The following is an 11,886-nucleotide window of genomic DNA, read 5'->3' on the forward strand; positions in this document are numbered from 1 at the left end:
TTACATGTAGATATAGATTTAAATACCTGGTTACATTCGGATAAAACAAATGGTCCTAAACATATGTTTAAATATACAGGTAAAGAAGCTTTGCAGAGCTGAGACTAGACCCTGCAGTGACAATAAACAGTTTAAAACACAGGACTATGAGCCTCATTTGTGTTTTCGCTTGTCCCAAGGCCCTTTCACAAAACAGGGTCACAGCAAATTAGAATTTTCCATCTCTCATTTATCTTGAGCATAATAAAAAGACTCAGAACAATAAAATCAACCTCAGACACCCTGGGCAATAGAGATGTACAAAACAGCCCTGGTGAGACAACACCAGGTGGAGTTTATTAAACTGTGACTTCTCATTGAGCTCTGGAGCAATTAGGTGCTCTCAGCAGATAGGCGGGCCTGGAGGGGTTTTCTTAGAAGATTTTTTTTCCTGTGCTGTTTATTAAATCATAAATCTACTGACTGGGATCATAGAAACATGTACAGCTTTCACCACATTCACTGCCTTTTGGTTTGCAAGGGACAGTCACCAATGGCTCTTTCACACAGAATTTCATTGTATAAGAATATGCATTACTAAATGTATTCGGAGAACATTTCAAAGCAATCTGCATTAAGAAAAAAGCATGCCTACAGTAACTTGACTACAGAAATGCATATATGCAGTAAACATATGCAAGCACATACATATGTCTCATAATGCCTTGAAAGAACCAGTCTGTATCCTTCTGTTGATGTATGAGAAATGTAAGTCACATTTAAGAAAGACTGATATGTCCATTTTTGGCCATGTTGGATTCCATAGCATCCTGCAGACATAGATGGATTAGTGTTTGATGTCATTCCGTTTCCTAAGTGGCACTGGCAATCTGTGCTATAAATTCATGTGGGGCCTGGAGGGTCTCCTTCATTTTATTCAGCTGAGTTTCCCACTAGCAGTTCTGATTCAAGCTACAAACCTGCAAAGCAAACCAATTTGTTACCTAGACAAATTGCAGAACTAGCATCCCACAAAAGGAGCCCAGGAGATAGTGAACATATTCTGAAGCCCTGAAATTGACAGAAGGGCAAAGAAAGAAAACAGGCTTAAAACAAAGAAAGAAAAAGTATGCATTTTTAGTTTCTTTTAGAGCTATGTATCTTAGAATGGAGCCATCCTACAGCTAAACCAAAACCATTAGAAATAATTAGTTCCACAATAGGGGATACCATCTATCTGTTTAAGGTTAGAAACTTCGCCTCTGCCTTGAAACAGATCAAGACAGAACCATGATATTCATTGGGAGGTTGTGTATGTATATAAGCACATACATACCTGCATGTATGTATGCGTATGAGTGAAAGTGGATTTGTGCGCATGCATGAGTTTATAAATGTAGTTGGTATTTCCTGACATGTATGTTTATATATCTAAGGCAAGTAAAATAAATCTGTGTGTGTATATGAAATCCAAATACATAATTGCATATATAATTGCTCTTACTCTCCCTGTGGACATTTCTATGCTTATTTTCCAAGGTACAGTGCCAGTTAAAATGACAAAGTTTGGCTCCTCTTCTCTTGGAAGTAGGACCAATAACTTGATGCTGGCTCCGATACCCTGTGACAAATGTGGTGGTGCGTCTATTGAGGAAGCACTCCAAATGCTGGCGTGTGCAATAAAGAACAAGCAAAGATACCACCAAACAGAAGTGCATCAAACACCATCCAATCAATCCAACAAATGTGCCACAAACTGATGGCAACTTAGAACAGACATAGCTCTCTGTCCACCCTCCAGCATACCTCTACAGCTGGGTAAGCAAAACAAAAGCTATGTAACATAAATTTTGCTCCCTTCCTTCAATACTGCCACCCTGGGTAGTTGTCCAGACTAGCTTAGTCCTGCGTGGAGGACTTCCCACCCTTCCAAAGGCACAACTGCTTCTCAAAGTCACTCTTCTCTTCACTGTCCTCCCATTCACAGGGTGAGGAAGTCCAGAAAGAGCACACTCCTAGCCCCATCTTCACACTCATTAGCCAAGGTGTGTTTGCCAGGCTTACTCAATTGTACAGGAGAGAGCTGGCTCAGGAGCTGACAGCAGAATTACCAGGGAGTTTCAGAACACGTAATTTACACGTGAGTTTACAGGGCTTCAGGAAGTGGGGAAGTTGTTCTCTATAGCCACAACCAGATTTTTGTCATGACACTTAGCTGGAAATAGAGCAACAGCATAGATGTGACCAGGAGCTACCAAAGGATTAGCAATAGCTTACACACAGCCTCAAACTCCCTGTGCAAGTGCAAGCTCTGGCTACAGGAGATAACACCAGCAGTATTTTTCATTTTAAAATGGCCTTCTTGGCATGACAGAAATTCTCACTGGTAGATAATGCTGGTGTGTGGTGGTACTTTCTGACATTACTAGTGGGAACATGATGGGCAAAAAAAAAACCATTTTGAAGCACCACCATTAATCTCCCAACTGTAAGGGCCCATCTAATGATTAATCTCTCTGCTGGAGTTGTTCTGTAAGCGCTAACATACTCCTGGAATCATTCAGCTTGGCTCAGCTCCATTCAGATGCTGAATGAGCATCAGCATATTGAAAGGAGCATCTGGTTGATATAATAATTCAACAAAAGAAGATTTTATCCTGTGAAAAACTAGGCTGCAGGATAAGCTAAAGTGTATTTTAAAACTACATCCAGAGGAAAGCAAGGCAGACAGGTGAAAGTCTCAAACTCTTGAATGTAAATCAAGTCTCAGAAGGCAGGAAGGAATAGTGTCACAGCTGGAATCTCTGAGGGATGATCATTACAGTAATTGTGTGGGTAAGAGATGGATGGATAGTTGCATACTGGACAATCTCTTTCTACTAAATACCCTTTCCTAATACTGGGACAAAGTCCATTAACATCAATGGAAATTTTTTACTGACACAATGAGCCACAGAACAGGCTTATCATTACTATCTATGGACAAGAATTAAACTTCAATCCTTCAATAATAGTAAAGAGATTAGTACAGATGTCTACACTGATGTACATGAAATCAGACATCCCAAGAGTCCAAAGAACCATTGATTCTTTGCAATGGTTCTGTCTCCCAGTAGAAATTGGTTTCATTTTATGAAATATCCTTTGAAGAGAGAATCCTGGGGGTCTGTTTAATCAGGTCTCATGGATTTCTAGGGGATATGAAACTACATGGAAGACAGAATAGTCTTGCAACTGGTTTCTAGGATATAACCCAGAGGATCAGCTTTGCTGGGTGCTAGCAATGCTCAGTACCAATGCATTCTGGATTTTGTGGCTGTAGAGAAAGCTGCTCCATTGCCATGCAACTGAGGGTGGGCAGAAGCGAGTAAGGTATTCCCAGTTCCTTCCCAGTAAAAGTTCAGCCCATCTTTATTTTTAATTATTCCATCAACCTTCTTTGCCCTTTTGGAGTCCCTGGTTTCATGAAATGGAGGCAGAAGCTGCTGTCTCTTCTGAGCCAGGCCATTGGTGGCTCTCAATACACAGTCCCTTCTACCAGTGCCAAATATTGTCTACTGTGAAAGATCAAGTCAAGGTGAGATCAGATGCCCTGGCTTAATTGCTGCTCTAGCTCTGCAAAGGTTTTCCTTACAATCTTAAGACTTGTTTCTAAAGGAGGAGAGTAGCTAGGAGGAAGGACTCTCCAATTAATTTTCAGGAAACAGATGGAGAACTGGGCTTATTCTTTATAAATTGTACAGGATACTGCTAAATGCTCTGCTTATAGAGTGCATTAGCCTTGACAAATAGCTCTTTCTAGCAGATGATACTGCAGCGTTTAGCATCTCTGCTGTGCTTTGCTAGATCACTTTTTCAGGATGGGTTGAAAGCAGGAGAGCTGGCAGCAAGGTCTTGATGGCCAAGGAGTTCCCATGGCTGCCATCCACACTGCAGTGCAGGCACCCAGGGCTGCATGGTCTCCCCATGCTGAAGCACACCTGAGGGCAGGACCTTCATATTTGCATAGAATCACAGAATGGTTTGGGTTGGAAGGGACCTTAAAGATCATCCAGTTCCAACCCTCTGCCATGGGCAGGGACACCTTCCACTGGGCCAGGTTGCTCAAAAGCTCCATTCAGCCTGGCCTTGAACACTTCTAGGCAGTGAGGGACAAAAAAGGAACAGCAGTGAATGTGTCACCCTTATCCTCTGGTGGGTGGTTTCTTCCTGTGGTTGTAGAGGATGATTATACCTCTTATCATAAGAGAGGGTGGAGACACTTTTGAGATAGACAGGAGGTTATTGTTCCTCAGGTCAGGTAAGAGATCCAAATTACACCTGGGCCCCTGTTTGCAGTATCAATGAAAAGGGACAAGACAGCACCTGCCCGAAGTTTATGGTATCTGTGACAGTTAGAGGCTGGGTGGAAGAAAGGCTGGTGAGGAGAGGCACAAATATCTGCTGGGAACCTCATGCTCAAGATTTTCTTTCATTGGAAACTGGGATGGGGAAGTAAAGAAAGGGAGAAGGATGTGGGAACCTGTGCCCCATAAGAAAGCGGGGCACAGCTTGGAACTCACCTGGAACCAGAAGCCCTCCTAGGTCCTCCCTCTTCTAAATAAACAGAGAGCAAGGGAGCTGCCTCAGGGGCTGGGACCTGACTCAGATGGCCCTGGTCATTTAGTGGTACACAGCCCTTGTGCTGGTGCTCCCAGGGGTTTCCCATAGTTGTTACAGGGGTGTGCCCTTTACAGCTCATCTGCTCCATCTTGCCAGATACTTAAAAACCCTCAGATCCAGAGCGCAGTAGTATATCCTCATCCCATCATCAGGATATCTGAGAGTTTCAGCCCTTATTTGACAGTGTTTGTTGTGACAATTTAATAAAATACTGCTGTATACTTTTATACATTTTTAATGCTTATGTAGGAAATAATTTCTGCTTCAAATTCATTGAAGACATTGGAATTATTCCAAAGAAGAGCTTGTCCATTAAATCACATAAGAGTGGCTGCACTGAGTCAAATAAAAAGCCCATCAAGACAGTATCATGTCTTTGACAGTTATTGGTAGCAGCTGCTGAAAAGGAATAAAGGAAACAGCACAAGGGGAGGGACCTACCTAACCTCTAATAAAATCTGTGTGTTAGGGACTTCTGGAGCTATTCTCCACACCCAGTGAATCTACCTTATCTTTTCAGGCCCAATGCTCACACTCTCATTCACTGACCTGTTTGTACTTTTGGCATTCCAAAAGTTTATGGTAGTGAATTTATGGCATCGAAAAATTTATGGCAGTGAGTCTCCTTGCTGAATTATGGACTGTGTGAAAGCGTGTTCCCTTTAGTTTGCTTGAAACGTTCTGCCTGTTCATTTAATTCAGTGTCCCCTGCTCCGCCCCTGCAGTGAGCAATTCCACACTTTCTGACCTTTCTGGAAAGCTGCATGACTTTAGATTTCACCTCATTCTCTTTTCCAGACTGAAGAATCTCAGCCTATTTACTTTCTCTGTAAATAGGAGCAGATCACCTTTTTGTCTCCATAGAGTCATAGAATCATATAATGATTAGGGTTGGAATGGACCTTAAGATCATCTAGTTTCAACCGCTCTGCCATCTATGCCTTTCCTGTAGTTTGACTGTAAGGCCCTCAAGAATGGAACAGAATCCTGCTTCATCCATATAAAGCACCTTGCATGTGAATGTACCTTCTTCTGACCAAGCTGACATTAGAGACAATCAGGAGGAAAGCAGATGCAGAATTTCTGTAGGTGGAATTTATGCAGATGGGTACAGTTTCTGCACTGCAGACTGGAAAAAAGATAATTTTGCCATCTCTGCCACTCCACCAGTGTGGCACCTATTTCTAGGTACCACAGGCAATGCAGCAGCATGGTGACATTGCATTGTTCAAGGTTGGACAGGGCAGAATTAATAGCAGGAGGTGCTTTAATGAAAACTGAACACCAGGAAAGGGGTGATGTGTTTGGATTTGCTTTATAGCCTACGATACAAAGCAGGTAGGAATATCCTGGACCAATTCCAGCTACATTGCACTGCATTATCCAAAGATATCAGCACTAAAGAGCCCTTCTTTTATTCTCCAAGCCATGCCTCAGTAGTCAGGAGAACTTGTTCTGTGGGCCTCAAGCCAAAAAGGCTCAGCCATGTGACTTTCCGAAGCTGATGTTTACTGTCCCTTGTATCACAAAGCTGCTGCCTGGAGAGCAGCTGGCCGGAGGTGTCTGGAACAATCCCAGCCACTGTTTCATAAGAGACTCTTTCTACGTCTCTGCTTTCCCACAAGGGCTCATGTTTTATGACTGCTGGTGGGCAGGAGGCTGATGAAATGCATAGCCGATCTGAACACATGAAAGGGCAAGAGGCAAAACTTAAAAATCATACCAGTCATGGTTAGGCCTGTGAAATAAATAACACACACAGCCATTGTGCAAGGAGGAACAACAAATTCACTGCCCCTTCACCGACTGGTTTCCTGTCTGTGGTGTAATGGGTGGGAGTCCGGGTGGTAAATTTACACCTCACTAAAAAACAGATTATAAATCCATTGTCCTCTCCTTTCCTCTCCAGAATTAAGGGCTGGATTGTACCAGAGTCATTTTAACTACACTTTTTTTTTTTTCAAAAGCCTCAAACTTCACTTTCCCGTGCCTGAGAACTAAGGTTTTCTGAAACAGAATACCCCTTTGAATCAGAAATAGGGTGAAACACGGTAAAATGCAGCAGTGTCAGCTTTGACACCCTGGAAAACTGTGAACTATACCTCTCTTCTGGTGGTCCCTTTCCTTTCCTCTTCTGGTGGTCCCCAGTTTGTGTGGAGTTGCTCAGGAGTGAAGCCAAATGAGCCAACACTTTGCTGGTTCCCAGTCCGCATAGAGAAATGTGGAATTGAGATCTCCCATGCTCTCAGCCTGGCAAACACCCTCCCAAAACAAACTGAAAAGCAATGAAAGCTGATGAGTCAGTATTTACACATTCCTGCCAACATCAGCCACAGATGCTGTGTGCTACTGTCTCTGTGCCACCTCCTTTGCCCATCAGTCACTAGTCAGGGAACCTCCTAGAGGGTTGCAGACCTGCTGTGCAGCCCTTTCACCTCCACATATGATGGTAGTCAGCATCTTATGTGCTCTGTAGCCCACCTGCATGGATCTGCCTCAGGATGAACGCCATGGCTGCCCCTTCTATCTACAACGTGTTGGTAACGTTGCCTGGGGATCACTATGGCTCAGGTGTTATCTTGAGGCTGACCTGAAGGAAAGCAGGTTACAGAGGTGGTTTCAAAAGCTGTGCTGTGAATGAAAGCCCAAGTCCTTCCCCTCTGACTCTCCCCTGATGCTCATAGCCCATGCCAACAAAAATAAAGGTATTGCTTAGGGTCTGAGTCCCAGTTGTACAAAGGCCAGTTTATCCCAATCAGTTTGTTGAGGATGCCTCACCTTGCTATGATCTGAATACCAAAAATCTAAGAATGCTCAAGAGCCACGGGTTGCCTAATACATTTCTTGGGGAGTCAACAGGAAGGGAAAGGGCTGGTAGGGGTTCCATTTGCTTTTTGAAACATTAGGGGTTATGCAGGTAAGAGACAGAGATGTTGCATTTCTGGCTCTCTTCACCATAGGGCATGCAGAAGACCCAGCAGCCCCATCCCAGGGTGAAGGTATTTCTATGGAGCATGCTCAGCTTGGGAGGTATGTCTGAGCTGCTTGTGAGCCACCCTCACCTGCTGACCATCTTCTAGCAGATGAGAAATGGACTTTAGCATAAACAAGACCAGGATCTCATTTTGCCAAAAGGATTTCCTCAAAACTTCCGAAATATGAGGAAATAGTTCAGATGAAGAAAACATGATATTTTAGAAGAACTCTGACCTCTCTGGGCTACCTCAGCTACCTGAATATTGCTGTGCATTGCAGTGGTGAGACATCTACCAATAGAATTGCTCCTCAGAGACAAACAGAGGCAACAGTGTTTATTTCACTGGTTATGGGGACAGCCTGTATATATGATTCATGACAGATATGCTTATCTACTGGGAACTTCTTTGAGTAGCTAAACTCATTCCAGTTGATATGTTCACTGGTGATGATAAGTGTAAAGGGAAACCAAGTGCACTATATTTATTGCTGTCTGAGTACTAGTGTTTTCCATATAAAGAGACACGAAGATGCTGCTTTGTATCTTTCTGTTCTCCTGGGGACAGAAGGGAAGTACAGTTGCTTTTAATTGAATGAGCCATTGTCAGTGCACAGTCCACAAGTCTCAAGCTACCCTGGCAAGGTAGGGTAGCAAGATTGCTCTGTTTTGAGCCTCAAGTGTCATTGAAGTGTGATGTATTAGCAAGAATAGCCTTGGATGGAAAATACTCTTTGACCTGTGACTCATCAAGCTGGGGAGCAGAAATCTGTCTTTCTTCTCATTTTTACAGTCTGGGAGAATCTCTGTTTCTGATAGTATGGAACTCATCTCAGCAGTGAAATTGCTTTCTGAGCAGCCTTCCTAATTACAGCACATACGGCCCTCTGCTCCCTTTCACTGGTAATCACCCAAGCACCTTGTGGCTAACAACCAGATGCAGCTTTTGCTGCCGTTAGAGAAGTACTAACATACTTGGCATTCTGTAATATAATGAGGGGTTTTATTGTTCTTTGCATAAAGTTGACCACGGACGTCTGCTTTTTATTTTGTATTTCATTCCAGCCCACCCATCTGTTCTCCTTCTCTGTGGTGCAAACAAACAAGGTAGGTTGGCACCTGATTACCCAGCACTGGTTCATCTCTAGTTTTAGGATTTTTATTCCTGTACACAACCTTCAGATATGTTTGATGCTATGCTTTACATTATGCTGTCCTGTTCTGTTCTGTTCCATTCCACTCCAGTCTAGTCTGTTCTGTTATATTCTATCCTATGATATTCTATTCATCTCTATTCTATTCTACTCTATTCTAATTTCCTCACCCTTCTGTTTATGTCAGGTCAGATGATGTGTACTTCAGACGCTATAAATCAGATAAATCAGATAAATCAGATGTCTTTAAATCAAATATTCTATAAATGCGTTCACCATGGCAAAAAGCCTCCTCTTCTTTCCCACCTCCTTAAGGCCTCATCTGGAGAGCTCACTGCTGCCATGGGGATGCATGCAGAGTCCCTTCCAGCTGGTGTGCTGCTGATTCAGTGGTACTTACAGAAGCTGCACCGCTCATTGCCAACTGTTCTGTGGATTAGATATGCAGGAATTGCAATGCCAGAACAGGCTGCTGGTCCATCTAGTGGCTAATGTAAGATTTTTTAGAGAAAGACATAAAAGGCTTGTAATGAATCCAATTAGTCAATATTATACCAATGGGGGATATTTCTCCCTGACCTCAGCTGGTTATCAGATTATGTACCCTGAAGCATGAGGATTGATAGCTCTTGTCATTTCAGCGTATCTGGAGTAGCTGCAGATGCTCTATTTACTCATATTTATGTTTAGGAACACACTGATGCAGCTCCTCTGGTTTCAGTGGTGTCAAAGTAGCAGTGAATCAGATAAATCTATCGATTAAAGACATGTCTTTGAACATGGAAGAGTATTGTCAAGCTTTGATTTTTTTTTTTCACCACACTAGAGAATAAATCTGTTCCTACAGAAGAGCACTGCTTACACAGCAATATTCTTCAGCATATTTTTTCAATGTGGGCACAGCAATTCAAAAAAACCCCAAAACAACAACAAAAAACCAAACAGCTGGTGTTTACTGAGGCACACTTTACACAGGAGCAAGATCAGTCTTAGGAAAGTCCACCTCAAGTGCCTACTATAACATTGCTATGCTCCTCAGACTCCAGTGGTTTTTAATACATTTTTAATGAAGAAATGCTTTTCACAAACAGTGTACCTCTTTAAAATATTGCCACGATATTTTCAGCTGAACTCACCTGGCATTAAAGAGTAACACAATAGCAATGAAGATAGATCTAAATTTCCTCCCAAATCCCAATATTTATTATGAATATGACTTCCATTTGTGAGAAGGAAGTATATGTGAGTATGTGTTTCGTGGATTTACAGGTCTGGCATCAATTTGGTCTACTGTTTACGATGAGAGATTGCCAAGAGCTGTACACAGGGACCAGCTCCTATGATGAATTCAATCAGTCCTGTTTGTGGTGTTCAGGGTGACTCACTGGCAGGTGTGTGGGAACATAATCCTGCATATTTCTCCCAGGTTTTGCTCAGATTATTACTGTAAGTGTTCACTGGTTTACAAACGAAGTCCTCTAGGGACCACCTAAATCACATGGTTTTACGTCGTTCCCTGATTGAGACTAACCCAAATCTTTTGACATGGTTTAGTGCTGGACTTGGCAGTGCTGGGGTAGTGGTTGGACTTGATGATCTTAAAGGTCTTTTCCAACCTAAATGATTCTATGATTTTAAGTCATCTAGGGGTTTTCAGGAGAAATGCATGTACAATATGTGTTCCTATTTTGGGAGAATATCCATTTTTAAAAGTAGTGCATAGTATGTTTTTTGCATTACTGACGCATTCATTTTTTAAAAGATATAGAGGCATGAGGAAAAGTGCTGTATGAATCAGAAGATGAAGTGTTTGCTATAGAAACTGCCTCTCATGCAATTAATAGTGAAACATTTGTTAATATCTGGTGAACACCTGCATATACTATTCCTAAGAATAACATTTAATTCCAGTTTCTCCAGGAGAAACATTACAGAACCATGCCTCTTTCTTATGATGTGACACATTTGCAAATAAAACAAGAGCCTGGTGCTTGGAAGAGTTCCTAAAAATTTCCTAATTCATCATTTGTCCTTCTTTAATGTCTCTGAGTTCCATTTGTCCTTCTTCAATGCCTTTGAGTTCATTGCCTGATATGTCACTGTGTTGCAATGGTTTCCTGCAGCTGTGTCCCCCCTTTTCATGCAGGGCCTTTATTCTAAGGCCCCTTTGCAGGTTTTCAGATGGTCATTTACACTTGTGCCAAGGGGGAGCACAGGGTGGGTATTTGCATCATCTGCCATTACCACAGTGTCCTCAGAATCCCTTTCCCTGCTGGAGGAGGAGAGGCTATTCCAGAGACCAGCCCAGAGGCCAGACCTGTCCATGGGTGCACACAATGGTATGTCCTACTTAGGCACATCCACCTCCTTCCTTTGGGAACTGCTCGCAGCAGGCCATCTGGTTTGGGTTGTCTCTCTGTGGAAAGCTGGGCAACAGAAAAGCTCAGAGTTTGTTGAGCACCTGGACTAGGACATGTCTGGAGTGCCTCCAGATAAGGAACTTGGAAGTGTGCCCACAAACAGTAATATAGATACAACTGTAGAGAATCTAAGTTAAGCTCCTCTTCTGAACTACCATCTGGAGGAAAGTCTCTCCTCCTGTGCTGCAAATTAAACCTAAATGCTGCAGACAAACAAAACCAGCCCACTATAACCTAGCTATGAGGATAAGTGGGACTTGCTGGAGGTTTGGACACACTTTCCGTTGGTGTCGTGCTGGGATAATAATCAATGTCTGGAATGCCCTTTCATCCTACTACTCAGCTGTGCTGAATCCTCCTACTCTAAGAATTGGATGAATAATCAAAATGTGGACTGAAAATCAAAGATGATACAGGATGGTGTCTGTGTTCTTCTCACAAGCATCCATCTTCATGTGCTTTCAAAGTGTTTTGGCACGTATTACCCTGAAATGTTTGTTTAGGCTCCAGCAGTTAATGAAAACTCATCAAATGTAGAATTATATTGACTCTTAGATGCATGCTATCTCTGTTAGTTGTCCTTCTCTATTCATTTTCATTAACATAAAAGTTGAGAAGCTGAGCCTTGTTTTCTGATTTATGTACTGCCTGTTCCAAGCACAAGGATTTCTGCAGAGGACAAATTGCAGCAAATGAA

This window comes from Pezoporus wallicus, unplaced genomic scaffold, assembly GCF_028554395.1.
Source record: "Pezoporus wallicus isolate ANWC-B61680 ecotype Strahan unplaced genomic scaffold, APGP_CSIRO_Pwel_v1 contig_2543, whole genome shotgun sequence".
Lineage (NCBI taxonomy): Eukaryota > Metazoa > Chordata > Aves > Psittaciformes > Psittacidae > Pezoporus > Pezoporus wallicus.